This window comes from Scyliorhinus torazame, chromosome 11, assembly GCF_047496885.1.
Source record: "Scyliorhinus torazame isolate Kashiwa2021f chromosome 11, sScyTor2.1, whole genome shotgun sequence".
NCBI classification, from domain to species: Eukaryota; Metazoa; Chordata; class Chondrichthyes; order Carcharhiniformes; family Scyliorhinidae; genus Scyliorhinus; species Scyliorhinus torazame.
This window is the reverse complement of record NC_092717.1, coordinates 76,725,853-76,742,786: the sequence shown is the minus strand read 5'-3', so window position 1 is coordinate 76,742,786 and position 16,934 is coordinate 76,725,853. Positions and strand designations below refer to the sequence as shown.

At 46.9% G+C, this 16,934-nt stretch overlaps 1 long non-coding RNA gene across 1 annotated transcript in view; it reads right to left on the bottom strand.

Moving 5' to 3' along the window:
- Positions 1-16,049: 16,049 nt before the first annotated feature.
- LOC140385996 (uncharacterized) overlaps positions 16,050-16,934 on the bottom strand; it is a 70,771-nt gene continuing 69,886 nt past the window's right edge. The window contains exon 4 of the long non-coding RNA XR_011933517.1: positions 16,050-16,168. This is a non-coding gene — a long non-coding RNA (uncharacterized lncRNA). The remainder of the gene's footprint in view (positions 16,169-16,934) is intronic.

Here is a 16,934-nt window from a genome sequence, read left to right as displayed (position 1 = left end):
GACAGCGGCCGCTGACGCTCCCGCGCATGCGCCGCATTTCCGCGCCAGCTGGCGGGGCAACAAACGCCATTTCCGCCAGCTGGCGGGGCGGAAATCCCTCCGGCGTCGGCCTAGCCCCTCAATGTTGGGGCTAGGCCACCAAAGATGCGGAGCATTCCGCACCTTTGGGCCGGCGCGATGCCCGTCTGATTGGCGGGACATCGCGCCGTTGGGGGAGAATTTCGCACCTGGTTTGGGTTTGAAATTTTGTTGCCTCTTAGCTTTGCCGAGAAGGATGGGTTGTGGACCAGTCAGGGCTGGTGTCTTATGTGGTCAATGCTAGCAGGAAAGCACATCGACAGCTTGAGGAGTCGAAGGGTGACAACCCCAGACGTGGTGACAAGTCCAGTGAGAATCATGAATATTCTTGTAACTTGGTCCAGCCAAGGGGAGAGAGGGACTACCGCTTCTGTTCAACATACTGCATCTGTCGAGGCTGGTGAAGCTATTTTTCATCGGCTGTGGATCACTCGATCCCCAAAATAATGCCAAGCCTGTGGTTTGGCTCTGGAGGTCCGGAGGACCTGGAGACCTCCGGACCAATTGATTTTTGATGGACTCTCTTTCCTTGGTTGTCCCAGTTAACCATTATAACCTTTGTACATAGTTTTGGGCTAGTATGTTCAGGGACTTTAAGGGGGAAAGATGTGGTAGTATGGCTGTTTAAGGGGGTGGGCTCCACAGACCACGTGACCAGCTTGGGTCCAATCGCAGAGGAGCACGCGAACTCTGGCCAATGAGGAATTTCTGCAGGGCCATGAGAGTAGGACCCCAGGGCAGTGTGGATCAGGGAGCCGAAGTGTATAGAACTGTTGACTAATGTGCTAACTTCCTTTGCCTTTCATCAGTGAACCCTTTTGTTTATTATTGGAAGCTTCGAGTGTATGACTCGAGCCATCAGAATATCAAAACCGTATGATAAAGAAAATGATGACAGAGGATTTCATCTCGATTTATAGCTTACATCTAATGGAATTCAAAATCGCAGGGATTATCTGCAAGTAACAGTCTTGACAAAATTCCCCAGACTGAATCTATTGGGAAAGCTTTTAACCAAAGACATGGAAATGCTTTAAATTTACTTGGCAGGAGAAAGAGGATATACTGCGACACAGGACAAAAGGCGAAGCCACTAAAAGCAAAACAAATTCTCATCTATATGAGAGGGAGAACTTTAAAAATTGACAAAAAGTGAATTTTAAATCCTTCCTGTTTACATGCATTTGGTTGGTTTGGGTTAAACATTGTGATGCTGCCCAGATGGACTGTTTAATGAGAAAATGTGAACAGTATTACTTGTTCTGCATGTAGTATCTTGGTAGTTAACGTACATGGACTGTAATAATTTGTTATACTTTGGACGGTATGAGAACTCATCACTATGGCAATGACTGTTTGTCCTTTAGGGTGGCGGTGTTATTTTGGACCTGTGACTTTAATTTAAGATTAAATGAAGGGGGCCATGTGACGTATTCTAACATCTGCCAGAGAGCAAGCCTGATTGGTTTGATTGTTAGAAATTAAAAAGGAGTCCAGATTTTTTCACTGGGAAGAAGATGCAAGGTGTATACACTTGGAGACAATGACAGCCTGTGTGCTAACAGTGGATAGACTGTGAGTCGCCAAAGTCCCAGAAAAGAGTTGAGAATTCCAGGAAGTAAACAGTTAAGCTTTAAACTGTCCAATTAATTCCATGATAAAAGAGCTTGGTAATCTATCTAGGTACAAGACTTACGTAAGTCACATTGCCATGGATATGGTGTTATGATCTGGCAGGTGGCACATGCCATGTAAACCAAATCCCAAAGGGAAATCTGACAGCTAGCACAGCTCTTTCCTTGTACCACAAGAAGATACGTGTACTGAAGGCAGAAGCCGCAAATTCCAGTTACACTTTTGTAGATTTTAAATATTAAAACAATATTAACAAAAGAAAAGAAAACTTAAACACAGAAGATTATAATTACACAGTTAAAATTAGTGTTTCAGAATATTCCCTCCAAAAAGATTTTCTTTTTGGTTAGACTCACAAATAAATGGCCCATACAGATATTTAATCTATTTACAAAATCAGCAGTATTACATAAGCCACCCCATTGTTGCTGTGGAGGAGATATGTCACAGGGTTTATCGTCCTCTCCTCCACTGCTATGGAAATTCCAGGAAAATGTAAAACAAAACCTTACTCTCTGATAAAAGACTGCCACTTTTGGGGATTTGTTGGGAGCTGCCTCATTCTGCTTCTTTACAGCTCTTTTCCAGCACAGAGCACACTCCTAGAGACACTACATAGCCACTCCCAACACAGCTCTCACATCTCCTTAATTTTTATTTTCCTCTTTCATGTTTGAGTCCATTGTTCTAAACCCTTCTTTTGAAACGTAACCTTCCCAGAATAGAAAGTCCTTCATGTTCACTTCATTGCCCCCACTTTTGGGTAATTTAATAACCTTGCCTTATTTATGTAATTTTCCAAGTTGTAAAACCCTTTTTACTTCCCTTTGAAATTGAACAACTGAACACAGCAAACTTCTTTATCTCCCAATGCAAATTTCTACCCATGTCTTATTTGCTTGTAGAAAATTCAACTGGCCCATATTTACTTCAAGTGCCTGCCTTTCACACCTGGCCCCTTTCATGTGCTCAAATTTGGAAACATTCCATTCCCGGATCAATTAAATGACGTTCACACACATGCTCACACACGCAGCCCCCACAAGCCTGCTTTATAGAACACAATAAATCCCAGAAATATTAAAAATAATATTTTCTTCATAGATGGGTTTTGAGGAGGAAAAGGTCTCTAAGATGTCGCTGAAAACTCATAGACATGGTAACTCTGCTAGGATACAAGAGAGGGAGAGCAGCTATTGATAGCATGATGGCGTGGTTCACTACGCAGAAATGCAAGTGTAAGCTCACACTTCGATTAGAAAGGACAAATTCTTGGGGAGTTAAAATGTGACTGGAAGATTCGCCCAGCTTGTGCTGGAGGAAGAATCTCCAGGGAGAAAACCTCACACTAAAAGACAGTTCTGAGATTAAAAGTTCCTAGGCCGAGAAAGGAAAATAACAGAAGTAAACCCTTGGGAGTTAAGAATCACCTTGGACAGGATCCGGGGTACTGAATATTCACTTAAAGGACAGTATAAGGTACACCTGCGAGGTGTGTTTTTGGTTGTGCTAATAGAAAAAAGGACATTTTCTGTGGTTTAAAATCTAATTTGACTACAAAAGTAGTGTTTTGTCAAAAGTGCTTTTATTTTTTTTGTGACAGTAAAAGTTGTAAAACTTGATTCTGGTTATATCATTTTTTCAGCTATTAGCTGGAAGCTCATACCCTGTGGCACAGCTGAGCTGCCAGCCCTCCAATTGCCTGCCAGAACTTGGGGATGGGCAGCTGTCCTGTAAAGGGGTGGCAGCCAAAACAACAACCATTTAGTTGTCTCACCCCGGTAAAATGCGGCTTTGACTCTCTCAAATGTATGGCTGAGCTGGGTTCTCCTCGGCTTTTGAGCCCATTGTCAGGTTTACTACTGCAACAATAAAATTCCAGCCACAGAGTGGAGGTTGCCCTGTGCAGGTTTTAACAAGTAAATTTTAACTATAGTTAGTATCTTCTGCAAATATGGAAAATACCCCCTCTGATCCTTTATTTAAATCATTGATGTACACAATGAACGAAAGCATTCCTTGAACAGAACTCTGCCACTCACTGTAAACTCTGTAAATGGTCTTCCCCTCTTACTCTCTGTTTCTTTCCCGTTAACCATTTTACATCCAATTTGTTGTCTTCCCCTTAATTCCCATTAATTCCACATCTTTTAATCTCCCAATGGACTCCTCTGTGGTTGAAAGGGTCTCTTAAAATCTGCCTATGTCACATCCACTGCATTTCCTTATCACTGTATCCGTCACCTCCTTAAAGAATTTTATCAGCTTCATTCGATTACTGCTGATAAATCGAGATTCTTCCATACCACAGAATATCAAGGTGTAGGTTCAAATTCTACTTCATCACAGAGAAAGGGTGTCACATTTCTGTCATCACAAGATATTTCAAAGTCATCTATCCTCTGAGAAAGAAGGTGACTGCACAGGGTGGCATGTGGCGCAGTGGTTAGCACTGGGACTGCGGTGCTGAGGACCCGGGATCCAATCCCGGCCCTAGGTCACTGTCCGTGTGGAGTTTGCACATTCTCCCCGTGTCTGCATGGTTTTCACCCCCACAACCCAAAGATGTGCAGGTTAGGTGGATTGGCCATGCTAAATTGCCCCTTAATTGGAAAAAAAATAATTGGGCACTCTTAAGTTTAGAAAAAAAAGGTGACTGCACTTGAGAAAATTGATCATGAAACTATCGTTGTACTTGATACAGACAATTAACTTTTGCTTACTACTGCAAACTGAGAGAAAATTAAATCATAAACATGCAGACTTGGGACAGAACCAGTAATGTTTTTAAATTCATTTGTTAGAATGTGGGCATCAGTTAAACCGCTGCAGTCCATGTAGTGTAGGGACACGCACAGTGCTGTTGGGGAAGGAGGTGCAGGATTTTGACCAGCGACAATGAAGGAACGGTAATATATTTCCACATCAGGATGGTGAGTGACTTGAAGGGGAAGCACCTTCCCTGGTATCTGCTGCTTTTGTCCTTCTCGATGGTAGTGGTGGTGAGTTTGGAAGCTGCTGCCTAAGGGGCCTTGATGAGTTCCTGTAGTGCACCTTGGAAATGGTACATACTGCTGCTCCTGTACATCAGTGGTGAACACACAAGAGGCTATGGCCGGAATTTTCCCTCCGTTCTTGCCGATGCGATCTTCCAGTCCCCCCAATGGCAAACCCCCAGTGTGGGTTTCCTGTAGGGATGGCTGCACAAAACAGGACACTCCGTTGAAAGTGGCGAAACATGCCATGAGTGGGGGACACGGAAAACCCTGCCCTATAAATACAGAAGCATCTTGAACTGAGCATTATCAAAATCTTTGTGAACTATCTTCATTATCCACTGAGCAATGCTTCCTCAGATCTAAGCCCCAGAAAAATATAGAGATCACCTTCAGGACATAAATCGCAGTTTCTGTTCATTGGTAAGAATGGGCCACAGCCTGAGTGCAAGGCTCTTTTCATCTCTGATGGTCCATTTGGAATGAAGCTGCAAACACATCAAAGTGCACCATTAGTCAATATAGTGATAGTTGAATATCACAGTCATCAAAACAATGCGCAACAACTTGTCCTACCGCTGGACCCTAAGCTCTGGGTTTGAGTCCAAGGCCAGGACTTGTTGGCCGCGGAATAAGGGTTCAACATGGTTCAAAATTGACTGATAATCAGCTTGGCGATCCTTTCACCAACTATTCCCCAAACGGTTAAAAAAATGTGGGTGGAAAGAAACGCTAAAATAAAAAATTGATCTCGACTGAATTTCAAGAATTCACTTCAGTAGTGGTCATTCAACTATTTTTGTAAATTGGTGCTTTGTTCCGAGAGGGTTCCCATGACTATTTTTCATCAAACATCTTCTATTCACACTTTGTACAGCTGAAAAATAAATACATTTTGATACAGCATTTAAGTGGTCTCTGCCCTGATTATGAAAGGAATGATTACTCACGATCCACTAACCGCGAGCTGCACTAATTTGGGAATTCCAAACCCCTCCTGGTTCTTATTTCTCAATTACAAACAAAACCCAGTGATCATGAAGCCATTAAAAGGAACTGAAAGTCATCATCCACAGCTTCTTAATTATAAAGTACGATCTGGATCAGGGGACTGCAATAGTTAAGAGGACAGTTCTAACCTCGTCGGTCTTTTGTTTCTTGATTGCTAGTAACAAACCATTAATTAGGAGAAACGGACCAAAGATTTTAAAATGCCCAGAGAATGCTATTTACCATACGGACAAGCAAACATAAGGAAATTTATGACCATGTTTAAATTCTAATCAAATAAACAATCACAGAAAAATGAAATAAGCTAGTCCACCACCCATTGATAGCCAGGCTTGTTGCTAAACTGATGTTATCAGAAAGAGCATTTCTTCTTACTAATTTGATTATGATCAATTGGATTAAATCAAGTGATTGAGCAACAATGTTGGAAACAGAGTTATTAAATTGAGGACATTTTGAGATTAGAAATCCATTAAAGCTATGCCATTCTGCGTGTTTATAATGAGTGACATATGGCTTAATGTTTCAACATAACTGGATAGTCTTCTTAATGATTGCTATTGCACTTAAGTTGTGTCTTCAAATTTCTTCACCATGTATTCTTTAAAAACACATGTGATGTTACTTTCCTCATGAGAAATTAATCAATCATAGATAGGGGGAGAAACTTTCCAGTGGTCCATGCCAGTGGGATCTTCTGATCTCGCTGCAGTGCACCTCCACCACAGATTTCCCAGTCATGAGGGGTGTATTCAATAGGAAACCCTGATTACAACGTCGGGACCAGAAGATCTTGCCACCAGCTGCCGCGAAACATGCGATGGGTTGCAGGGTAAATCCCGTTCAGGATCGCCTAATTAAACTTCCATGACATTATCGACCCGACCCTGCCTCAGCTCGTCTGTTGCCGATACTCTCATCTATACCCTCTTACCTCTGAGGTAGAATTCTCCCATCTGGGACGAAGTGCCATGATGGGGATGGGGGATGTGGTGGGTGTTTCCCACTGCGGATGTTGGCGGGAAATTCCACCATATTCCTTGGCAGGGCAGGCCTGATGGCAAGCAATCCGCTATCGTATCCAGGCGCCATATGTAAAAGGTACCTGGATTTCCTGCCGGCAACACCATTTGCACAATTGTCATAAAGGGGAGGTGAAGATTAAGCCCCTAAGCTTAGTGCCACCTCCTTGCGTATATTCCTCAAACATGTCAAGGTCGAGAGAGACATTCTCTACCCGGACAGAAGGAGGAGGAGGAGGCCCAGCAGAGACATAAACCCACCATGGGCAAAGTGTCCGATGCTGTCAATGCAAAGGGAGATGTCAGCAACCCTGTGCCTTATGAGGATGAATGACCTCATCTGCTCTGCCAGGGCAAGTCCCATCATGGAGGCGGGAGTTGATGCATGGGGATACCCCACCTCCTGAGAGCTGCTTCACATTGGCACCATACTCATGAAGAATCACCCACCATTCGATGCAATGTGTCCCTCCAGGGTCCAGTAGCTGCAGGTCTCCAACATCATCTTCTCAATGTCTTTGATCTTTGATGTGAGCAAGGCCTTAAACATCGATCCCGACCATTGCACACCACGTTGATCTAGACGTTTTCGGGACCAGTGAGTTTTCACTCTGGCATTACAGAAAATCAGGAGTTGCAGGAAGATTCCAATCGGGCCTTCATCTGCATCCCCATTAGCGGGAAAAATCACACCGGTGTAATACTATTTTTTGGATTCCTGCTGAATTCTGCCCCCCACCCACCACCACCACAGTGCCCCACACCCACTAAATGCTCCCCCCACCGCGCATCCCCCTCCCACCTCGCCCACCATTGACCATTCCAACACACTCCTGGTTGACCTTCCATCTCCCACTCCCTAAACTAGTGGACATCCAAAACCTCTGCCCATGTCTTAACACATCCTGTTTAACCATCACCTGTTGATTGACATTGTAATGGTTTCCAGCCAAGCAACACCTCAATATTAAAATTATTTTCCTTGTTCTCAAATGCTTCCCTGGTGGGGCCGGGATGGGCGGGAGAATGCATGCTGGTTGCTGACTGGACCGAGGTGGGGAGCTGGCGAGACCATAGAAGAGGTTTGCAGGGCCAGCATGATGGCAGAGTGGTTAGCACTGCTGCCTCACGGCACTGGGGTCTCAGGTTCAATCCTGGCTCTGGGTCACTGTCCGTGTGGAGTTTCCACATTCTCCCCATGTTTGCGTGGGTCTCACCCCCACAACCCAAAGATGTGCAGTGTAGGTGAATTGGCCATGCTAAATTGCCCCTTAATTGGAAAAAATGAATTGGACACTCTAAATTTTAAAAAAAAGAAGAGGTGTGCGGGATCCCGGGGGAATTTTTCCTGTGGCTGGAGACCCCGGTTGGTAGCTTGATCATGATCAGTTCAAAATATAATTACAGAAATAGTTGCCCAACACTTCACAACATTTCACATCTCTTTACTTACAGTCTGGTTTCATGACCCCCACACCCCCAGCCCGCAACATATTGAGTGCTGACCCCCTGATGCTTCGCAATGCTCCTGACACACACACACTCCACAACAGCCATCATTCCCTCCACTCATTCATCAGCACGTGCCCTCAAACCACCTCTCACCAACTCACTCAGCATCCCCTTTCCCAAACGATGGCCTGGTCCCTGGAGCCACTGATCAAAATGCTGGCAAGGTGGTCAGTGACATGGCAGATTTCAGCCAGCAGCTCTTCCTTCAATCACAGCCTGAGCCTATCAGCATCAAACATGGGAGAGAAACAGGCTGTAACTGGAGGAGCAGCAAACACCAGCAGCTGTGAATATGTGAAGATGGAGACCGTGGGACGCAGGGGAGCCACACTTTCCCTTGCTTTCTTACCGGCCCCCACCGCAGTCTCCCCCTAGCGCATCTCCCCCTCCCGAAACCCCACTCCCCTTGGTGCACGCCGGATTCCTCATTACCCATTGCTTTCCATGACCCTCAGAGTGCACCCAATATTTCCATATGTAGTAAGACATTTAACTGGACCAGCCATATTAGGCCAGAGGCCGAGAATTCTGCTGTGAGTGACTCACCTCCTGACTTCCCAAACACTGTCCACCATCGACAAGACACCATCAGGAGTGTGATGGAATATTCTCCACTTGTCTGGATGAGTGCAGCTCCAACAGCACTCAAGAAGCTTGATACCATCCAGGATAAAATAACATCCTTGACTGTTACCCCATCTACCACATTAAACATTTAGTCCCTCCACCACCGAAGAACTGTGGCAATAGTGTTTAGGGGCGGTCCGGTAGCACATGGTTAGCACTATTGCTTCACAGTGCCAGGATCCCAGGTTCAATTCCCGCTTAGGTCACTGTCTATGCGGAGTCTACACATTCTCCCTGTGTCTGCGTGGGTTTCCTCTGGATGCTCTGGTTTCCTCCCACAAGTCCCGAAAGACATGCTGTTAGGTGAATTGAACATTCTGAATTCTCCCTCTGTGTGCCCGAACAGGTGCCGGAATGTGGCGACTAGAGGATTTTCACAGTAATTTCATTGCAGTGTTAATGTAAGCCTATTGTGACACTAATAAAGATTATTATTATTGACAAAATACACTCCAGCAACTCGCCAAGTACCCATGAACAGCACCTTCCAAACCCGCAACCTTTAATTTCTTGGCAAACAAGGGCGACAGACACAATGGAACCCCATCATCTGCAAGTTTCCCTTGAAGTCCCACACCATCACGACATGGAACTGTATCGCTGTGTAAAGCTGTGCCCTCAGGACCCAGATCTGCTGCAATCTCCCATTAAGAAAAATAGTCCTCCACCAACATGCTGCCGCCACTGCTGTAGCCAAGCAACAGGTACTGAGGGAATGCACAATGGGATGCATCATTCAGTTCTGTATGTCTTATTTTTGAATAAAATTGTTACAGAATGGTGTCTTTTATTTTAAGATTTTAACCAAAGAACACTGTGATGGATATAAGTAGGGCTGTAGTGATGTGCAGCTGAGATTTTAGAGGGGCCTATCTGGTAAACCACTCATGCACAACCGCCACAGAGCAATTGGGTTGTTCCTCCACCTCCTCCACTACCTTCTTATAGATTGATGTGGAGATGCCGGCGTTGGACTGGGGTGAGCACAGTAAGAGGTCTTACAACACTAGGTTAAAGTCCAACAGGTTTGTTTCGATATCACTAGCTTTCGGAGCGCTGCTCCTTCCTCAGGTGAACGAAGAGGTATGTTCCAGAAACATATAGATAGACAAATTCAAAGATGTCAGATAATGCTTGGAATGCGAGCATTAGCAGGTGATTAAATCTTTACAGATCCAGAGATGGGGTAGCCCCAGGTTAAAGAGGTGTGAATTGTCTCAAGCCAGGACAGTTGGTAAGATTTCGCAGGCCAGATGGTGGGGGATGAATGTAATGCGACATGAATCCCAGGTCCCGGTGGAGGCCGCACTCATGTGTACAGAACTTGGCGATAAGTTTCTGCTCGGCGATTCTGCGTTGTCGCGCGTCCTGAAGGCCGCCTTGGAGAATGCTTGCCCGGAGATCAGAGGCTGAATGCCCTTGACTGCCGAAATGTTCCCCGACTGAAAGGGAACATTCCTGCCTGGTGATTGTCGTGCGATGTCCGTTCATTCGTTGTCGCAGCGTCTGCATGGTCTCGCCAATGTACCACGCTTCGGGACATCCTTTCCTGCAGCGTATGAGGTAGACAACGTTGGCCGAGTCACACGAGTATGTACCGCGTACCTGGTGGGTGGTGTTCTCACGTGTAATGGTGGTATCCATGTCGATGATTTGGCACGTCTTGCAGAGATTGCCATGGCAGGGTTGTGTGGTGTCGTGATCACTGTTATGAAGGCTGGGTAGCTTGCTTCAAACAATGATTTGGTAGAGGTTGCGCGGTTGTTTGAAGGCAAGTAGTGGGGCTGTGGGGATGACCTTGGCAAGATGTTCATCTTCATCGATGATGAGTTGAAAGCTGTGAAGAAGATGTCACTGATTTCACTGACTCCAGCCTGAAAGAATTCACCTGCATAGAACGCGAGGGTGAGATATTGATCTTCACACTCACTGACAATTTTCCAGATTCAGTCTGGGGAGACAGCATAGTTTAGTCATCAGCTCCTTGGCGAATGAGTGTTCCCTCAGCCACAGCTTCTTGCTGAAGTGGATCTAGGAGAAATGTTCCCTGAAGAGCCATTGTATTCTTCCTCCTCCCACTGCACACAATTTCCTTTCTCGGGCTTCTGTGCTCCATGCTGCAGTCTAAGAGTGACTGCAGCTGTAACCTCCATTAATGTTGCGTTCTGCCCATGTCTCCATGGGTTTCCTCCGGGTGCTCCCGTTTCCTCCCACAGTCCAAAGTTGTGGTTCGGTGGATTGGGCATGCTAAATTGCCCCTTAGTGTCCAACGGTTAGGTGGGATTACGGGGATGGGCTGGGGGAATAGGCCTAGGTAGGGTGCTCTTTCGGAGGGTCGGTGCAGACTCGGTGGGCTGAAGAAGCTCGTTACGCACTGCAGGGATTCTATGAGAAACCCTGGAATTTGGAAGCAGAATTTTATCTTAAAAAAGAATCCTGTGTTCAGTGAGGGAGAAAAAAAAGAGCTGACATTGTCTGAGGATAGATAGTGGACACTTTCAACCAGCAGTTATCTTGTAGTTAGGGCTGAAATATATCCACTATTATAGCCAGGAGCACTTGTTGAAAGAGAGTGGGTTGGGAACGAAAGGGCAAAGGATGGCAATCAAAAGCCAAAGTCTTGTTGATGATGAAGATAAATCAAAATTCAAGACGGTCCTCCTCAAGTTTGACACTCACTGCGACATAGAGGTTAATGAAAGTTTCGAGCGCTATGTATTCCAACAGCGTTTACAGGGTAAGGATGAACCTTTCCAGTCCTTTCTCACCCACCTCCGCATCCTTGCGCAGTCCTGTAATTACGGGCCCACCTCCGACTCCATGATATGCGACCAGATCATTTTCGGTGTTCAGTCGGACCCCTTACGCCAGCAGCTCCTCAAGGTACAGCAGCTCACCCTAGCGACCGCCATCGAGACCTACGTGCTACACGAACACGCCACTAGTCGGTATTCCCACATCCAAGTGGCTGAAACGGCGCGGCAAGGTCCCCACGAGGCAGAACAGGTCCAAGCAATCGAGCAACTCCAGGGCCTCAGCCTGGATGAGGGCGGCTATTTCGTGCACTTTTCACGGACTCCCGCGTTTGTGCGCACCGAATGAGGGGACGGCGACGTCGACGAACGTACTGAGCAGGCGCGCACCACGTACGGCCGCACGCGCATGCACGGTGGCGCAGCGAACGTACTGATGCTACAACGTGCGGCAACTGTGGCTCCGCCCACTTAAAGCAGCAATGTCCTGCCAAATCCCGACAATGCCTGAGATGTGGCAAACGTGGACACTATGCTGCTTTATGCAGATCAGCTCGGCCTGCCAATTCGTATCGCTCCGGTCAAACTCGCAGGAATGTCCGGGCCATTCAACCCACGGTCACCGTACCCCAATGCGGACCTACTACCCGATATTGACACCGAGGACCCGAAGACACCTTTTCGAATCGGTATCATTACAAAAAACAGGGTGTCCCCGAAGCAAAGAATCCAGCCTCCATCGGTATACAGCATCGATCCAGACGATGAGTGGTGTGCCACCCTTACCGTCAACTGGTCCCAAATATGATTCCGCCTGGACACTGGTGCCTCCGCCAATCTCATTGCGCTGTCTGACCTCCAAAGTCTTTGTGTCAAACCAGCCATCCTCCCAGCAGCCTGACAGCTATTAGATTAAAATGGCAATGCCATTGCTGCCAGCGGCTCGTGTCAGCTCGAAGTGACGCACAGGTCACGCAAAGCCATCCTTCCCTTTGAAATCGTGGGATCCTCGAAAGCCTCCCTGCTTTAGCTGGTTTAGCTCACTGGGCTAAATCGCTGGCTTTTAAAGCTGACCAAGGCAGGCCAGCAGCACTGTTCAATTCCCATACCAGCCTCCCCGAACCGGCGCCGGAATGTGGCGACTAGGAGCTTTTCACAGTAACTTCATTGAAGCCTACTCGTGACAATAAGCGATTTTCATTTTCTTGGCGCGCAGGCATGCAAGCTGTTGAACCTAGTTCAGAGAGTTCACTCTCTCTCTCCTGCTGACGCGTCTGCCTTTCAGGACACCGACTTCAGGGCGCAGCTCAATGCCATTATCAACGAGTACCACAAAGTCTTCGAGGGCATGGGCATGCTCCCGTACACCTACAAGATTTTATTAAAACCGAATGCCACGCCTGTGGTGCACGCACTGCGTAGGGTCCCAGCACCTCTTAAGGACCGCCTCAAGCAGCAGCTGCAGGACCTCCAGAACCAAGGTGTGATTTCCAAAGTCACGGAACCAACCGACTGGGTCAGTTCCATGGTATGTGTAAAAAAGCCTTCCGGCGAATTGAGAATTTGCTTTGATCCAAAGGATCTAAATCGCAATATCATGAGGGAGCATTATCCAATTTCCAAGCGCGATGAGCTCATATGTGAGATGGCTCGCACCAAGCTCTTCACCAAACTCAACGCCTCAAAAGGATTCTGGCAAATCCAGCTCGATAAATCCAGCAGGAAACTTTGCACATTTAATACCCCCTTTGGCAGATATTGGTACAACAGGATGCCATTCGGGATCATATCTGCATCAGAAGTGTTCCACGGGATTATGGGACAAATGATGGAAGGCATTGAAGGTGTTCGTGTCTATGTCGATGACATAATCATTTGGTCCACTACCCCGCAGGAGCATGTTAGTCGCCTCCAGCGCGTATTCAGACGTATACATGAGCATGGCCTCCGCCTCAACAGGGCCAAATGCTCTTTTGGTCAGACGGAACTCAAGTTCCTCAGGGACCACATCTCCCAATTGGGTGTGCAGCTGGATGCGGACAAGGTAGCTGCCATCACAGCTATGAAAACACCAGAGGACAAGAAGGCGGTCCTCCGATTTCTGGGCATGGTCAATTTTTTAGGGAAATTTATCCCGAACCTCGCCTTTCATATCACGGCTCTCAGGAACCTGGTCAGGAAGACGACAGACTTCCAATGGCTCCCTGCCCACGAGCACGAATGGAGAGAACTCAAAGCAAAACTGACCACGGCCCCTGTCTGAGCTTTCTTTGATCCAGCAAAGGAGAACAAAATTTTGACCGATGCCAGTCAATCCGGCATTGGGGCAGTGCTCCTTCAACGTGATGAGGCCTCATCATGGGCCCACGTTGCATATGCATCACGTGCGATGACCCCCACGGAGCAGCGCTACGCGAAGATAGAAAAGAAGTGCCTGGGCCTTCTGACCGGTGTGGTTAAGTTTCACGATTATGTCTACGGACTTCCTCAATTCACCGTCGAGAACGACCATCGCCCGCTGGTCAATATAATACAGAAAGACTTGAACGATATGACGCCTCGCCTCCAGCAAATTCTTCTCAAGCTCCGGCGATATGACTTCCAGCTGATATACACCCCAGGCAAAGACCTCATCATTGCTGACGCTCTCTCCAGGTCAGTCAACACTCCATGTGACCCAGCGGGATTTGTCTGCCAGGTTGACGCCCATGTGGTATTCGCGGCCTCCAATCTACCTGCCATGGATGAACGCCTCGTCCAAATTCGCCGCGAGAAGGCGGCTGACCCCTTGCTGCAGCGTGTCATGCGCCACCAAACAGACGGGTGGCTCAAGGGCCAATGCCCTCAGTTCTATAATATCAGAGATGATCTGGCGGTAGAAGACGGGGTTCTTCGAAAACTGGACCGCATTGTCATCCCGCATAGCATGCGCCAACTTGTCCTGGAACAACTACACGAGGGCCACTGTTGCCAACTTTTGGTTGGTTCAATTGGCTCTGTTTTATAACCTTTGCTCTAGAGTCGCCAGGTACCTTTATGATACCGCCACGAGCTTCAAGTTCAAGTAATGATCAAGAACTCAACACACCAATTAGTAAGATTCAAATCAATACACATTTATTATACACAGTAAATCGCTACTCATGCATAAACTCTACTTTCTAGGCTATTTCTATAACTAGCTTCGGACTGGCCCACCAGGTCAGGGGAACAAATGGCCTTTTGTTCGGGTTCTGAGTCTGCGGGATTCAAAAGCTGCGATGGACTGGTAGCTAGGAGCGCCTATCTCATAGCGAGCGTTGACTTGAGACTTACTTTCTTGGAGGCCGCCGGACTTCACACTCAGGGGTTGCTTTGCGTTGCTGAGTGACCCTGTCACGAAGGACGATTTGAACTTGGGGGATTTACTTTATAGTCCCCAGGGTTTCCCACCCTTCGGGGCGGACCCCATACCTGGTTTCAAGTGATTGGACTTCGTTCTAATCGCTTAGTTCGATTTCTCCAATACTGGAGCTGTTCCCTGATCGTTGGGCGGTCTTTAAATGTCCGTTAACCTCTTTTGTTTTGGCTCCTGCTGGCGCCGAGGAGTCTGGCTTGGTCTTGTTTACCTCAAAATGTTTTGATTGTTCCCGGGGATCGCTCATTACTATGTAGATGGCTGCTACATTACTATGCAGATGGCTGCTTGTATCAATGCTATCTGGGTTTCTGCAGCGTCTAATACGCAGTAAACCTGCACCTGCTAGTTTTTGCCTGTGTTGGCTGAATTTCCCTTCAGCCTTTGCGGTTCTCCATTTTAAGTCGGGAAGTGGCCAACTCAGGTGGCTACACTCCCTCCTTGTGATCCTAACGCGAAGCGTGAAGGATCACATAACTGCGTTGTCTTCATTCCCTGACCCGGCGAGCACTCTTCTATGGCCTCTACACTGACCATAACTATGCAAGAAATAAACTACACTCACTCAAACATTCGATCATATTAACTTCCTAAACAATACACACAAAATCATGGCAGCATTATTCACATTTGTCCTGGCTTGGCAGTCAAGCTCAGGATTGTACAATCGCTCATGAAACGCATTTCTTTATTCACAAAAACGCAAACGAATGTTCTTTATTATAGATCGCGGGGGTCAGGGTTCTGGTCATAACCGAAAATAGGGGATCTTATCCTATATACCAGGGTGCGAGCGCGGTAGGCTCTCCTTCTCCATTTCCTCAGATGAATAGTCTGCACAATGCAGCAGAGTATCGCCAATACTAGTGGGGATTCTATTAAGTAGGACAGGGAGTACCAGGTTATAAACCTGTCACACCAAGATGGTGTGGTGTCGCTTGTGACTGGGCTCTGGGTGCTATGAGGAAGTGAATCATCAATGGCTGCTGGGGGGGGGGGGGGGGTTGGGGTCAGGGGGTTCGCGTTTGCGCACAACCAAATGTTCATTAGGGTGATGAGCAACACGGAGGATGTCCTCATGGTTCTTCTTCTTTCTCTTCTCTTCGTTTCGTCGCTTGTCCTGGAGCTTCTGGGGTTCTGTGGGATCAAGCATAGTGTCTGTTACGATCTTGGTTTAATATGTCGTCTGTTAGTATGTCTGTCCTTCAGTGCCAATTCTCCCTTTAGAATTTGTCACCATGTGTGACTCCCTCATTTTTTTTTAACCGAATATTCAGGACAAGTCACACTTAAAAATACTGAAACAGTGCAAGCCGTCTCGTAGGCTGTGCAATTTACCACCCAAATGTTTGAGGATGTAAATAGCATAGGGTTGGCAACCTAAGGATCGCCTGAAAACAAAACGAAACTTTTTGAACGAAAATTGCCGAAATCAGGTGCGTATGGGCAGCGACGGGTAAGATTTGGATGAAATCCCTGGGTAGGACGGCGACCAATGCCGTGTGTGCTCTACCCGAGCGTAGCTGACCAGAAGGAGGGTTATCAGGCAGGGCGGGTCCCAATTCCGTTTCTCCACTGTCTGAGCAACCGACAGGCAAAAATGTAGTCATCGTGGGAGGTTACCGTAAAGGTTCTACCATTAAACCAGAAGGGCAGTTATGAACGGGGGTCTGTGTTTCTGTCGACAGACGAGTTCCTCTGAACTGGCGTCTGGGACATTAACAAGTCTCTGTGGACAAACTAGTTCCTCTGAACTAGCGTCCGGGACAAACTAATTTCTCTGACTGCCAGTGAGCGTCAGAAGGGTGGTAGCGTGGGGCCATGAATTTTTTTTTCGATCTGAGAAACAACATTTAACAATACCACTACAAACAACATTAGACATGCTGCAGGTTCTGACAGA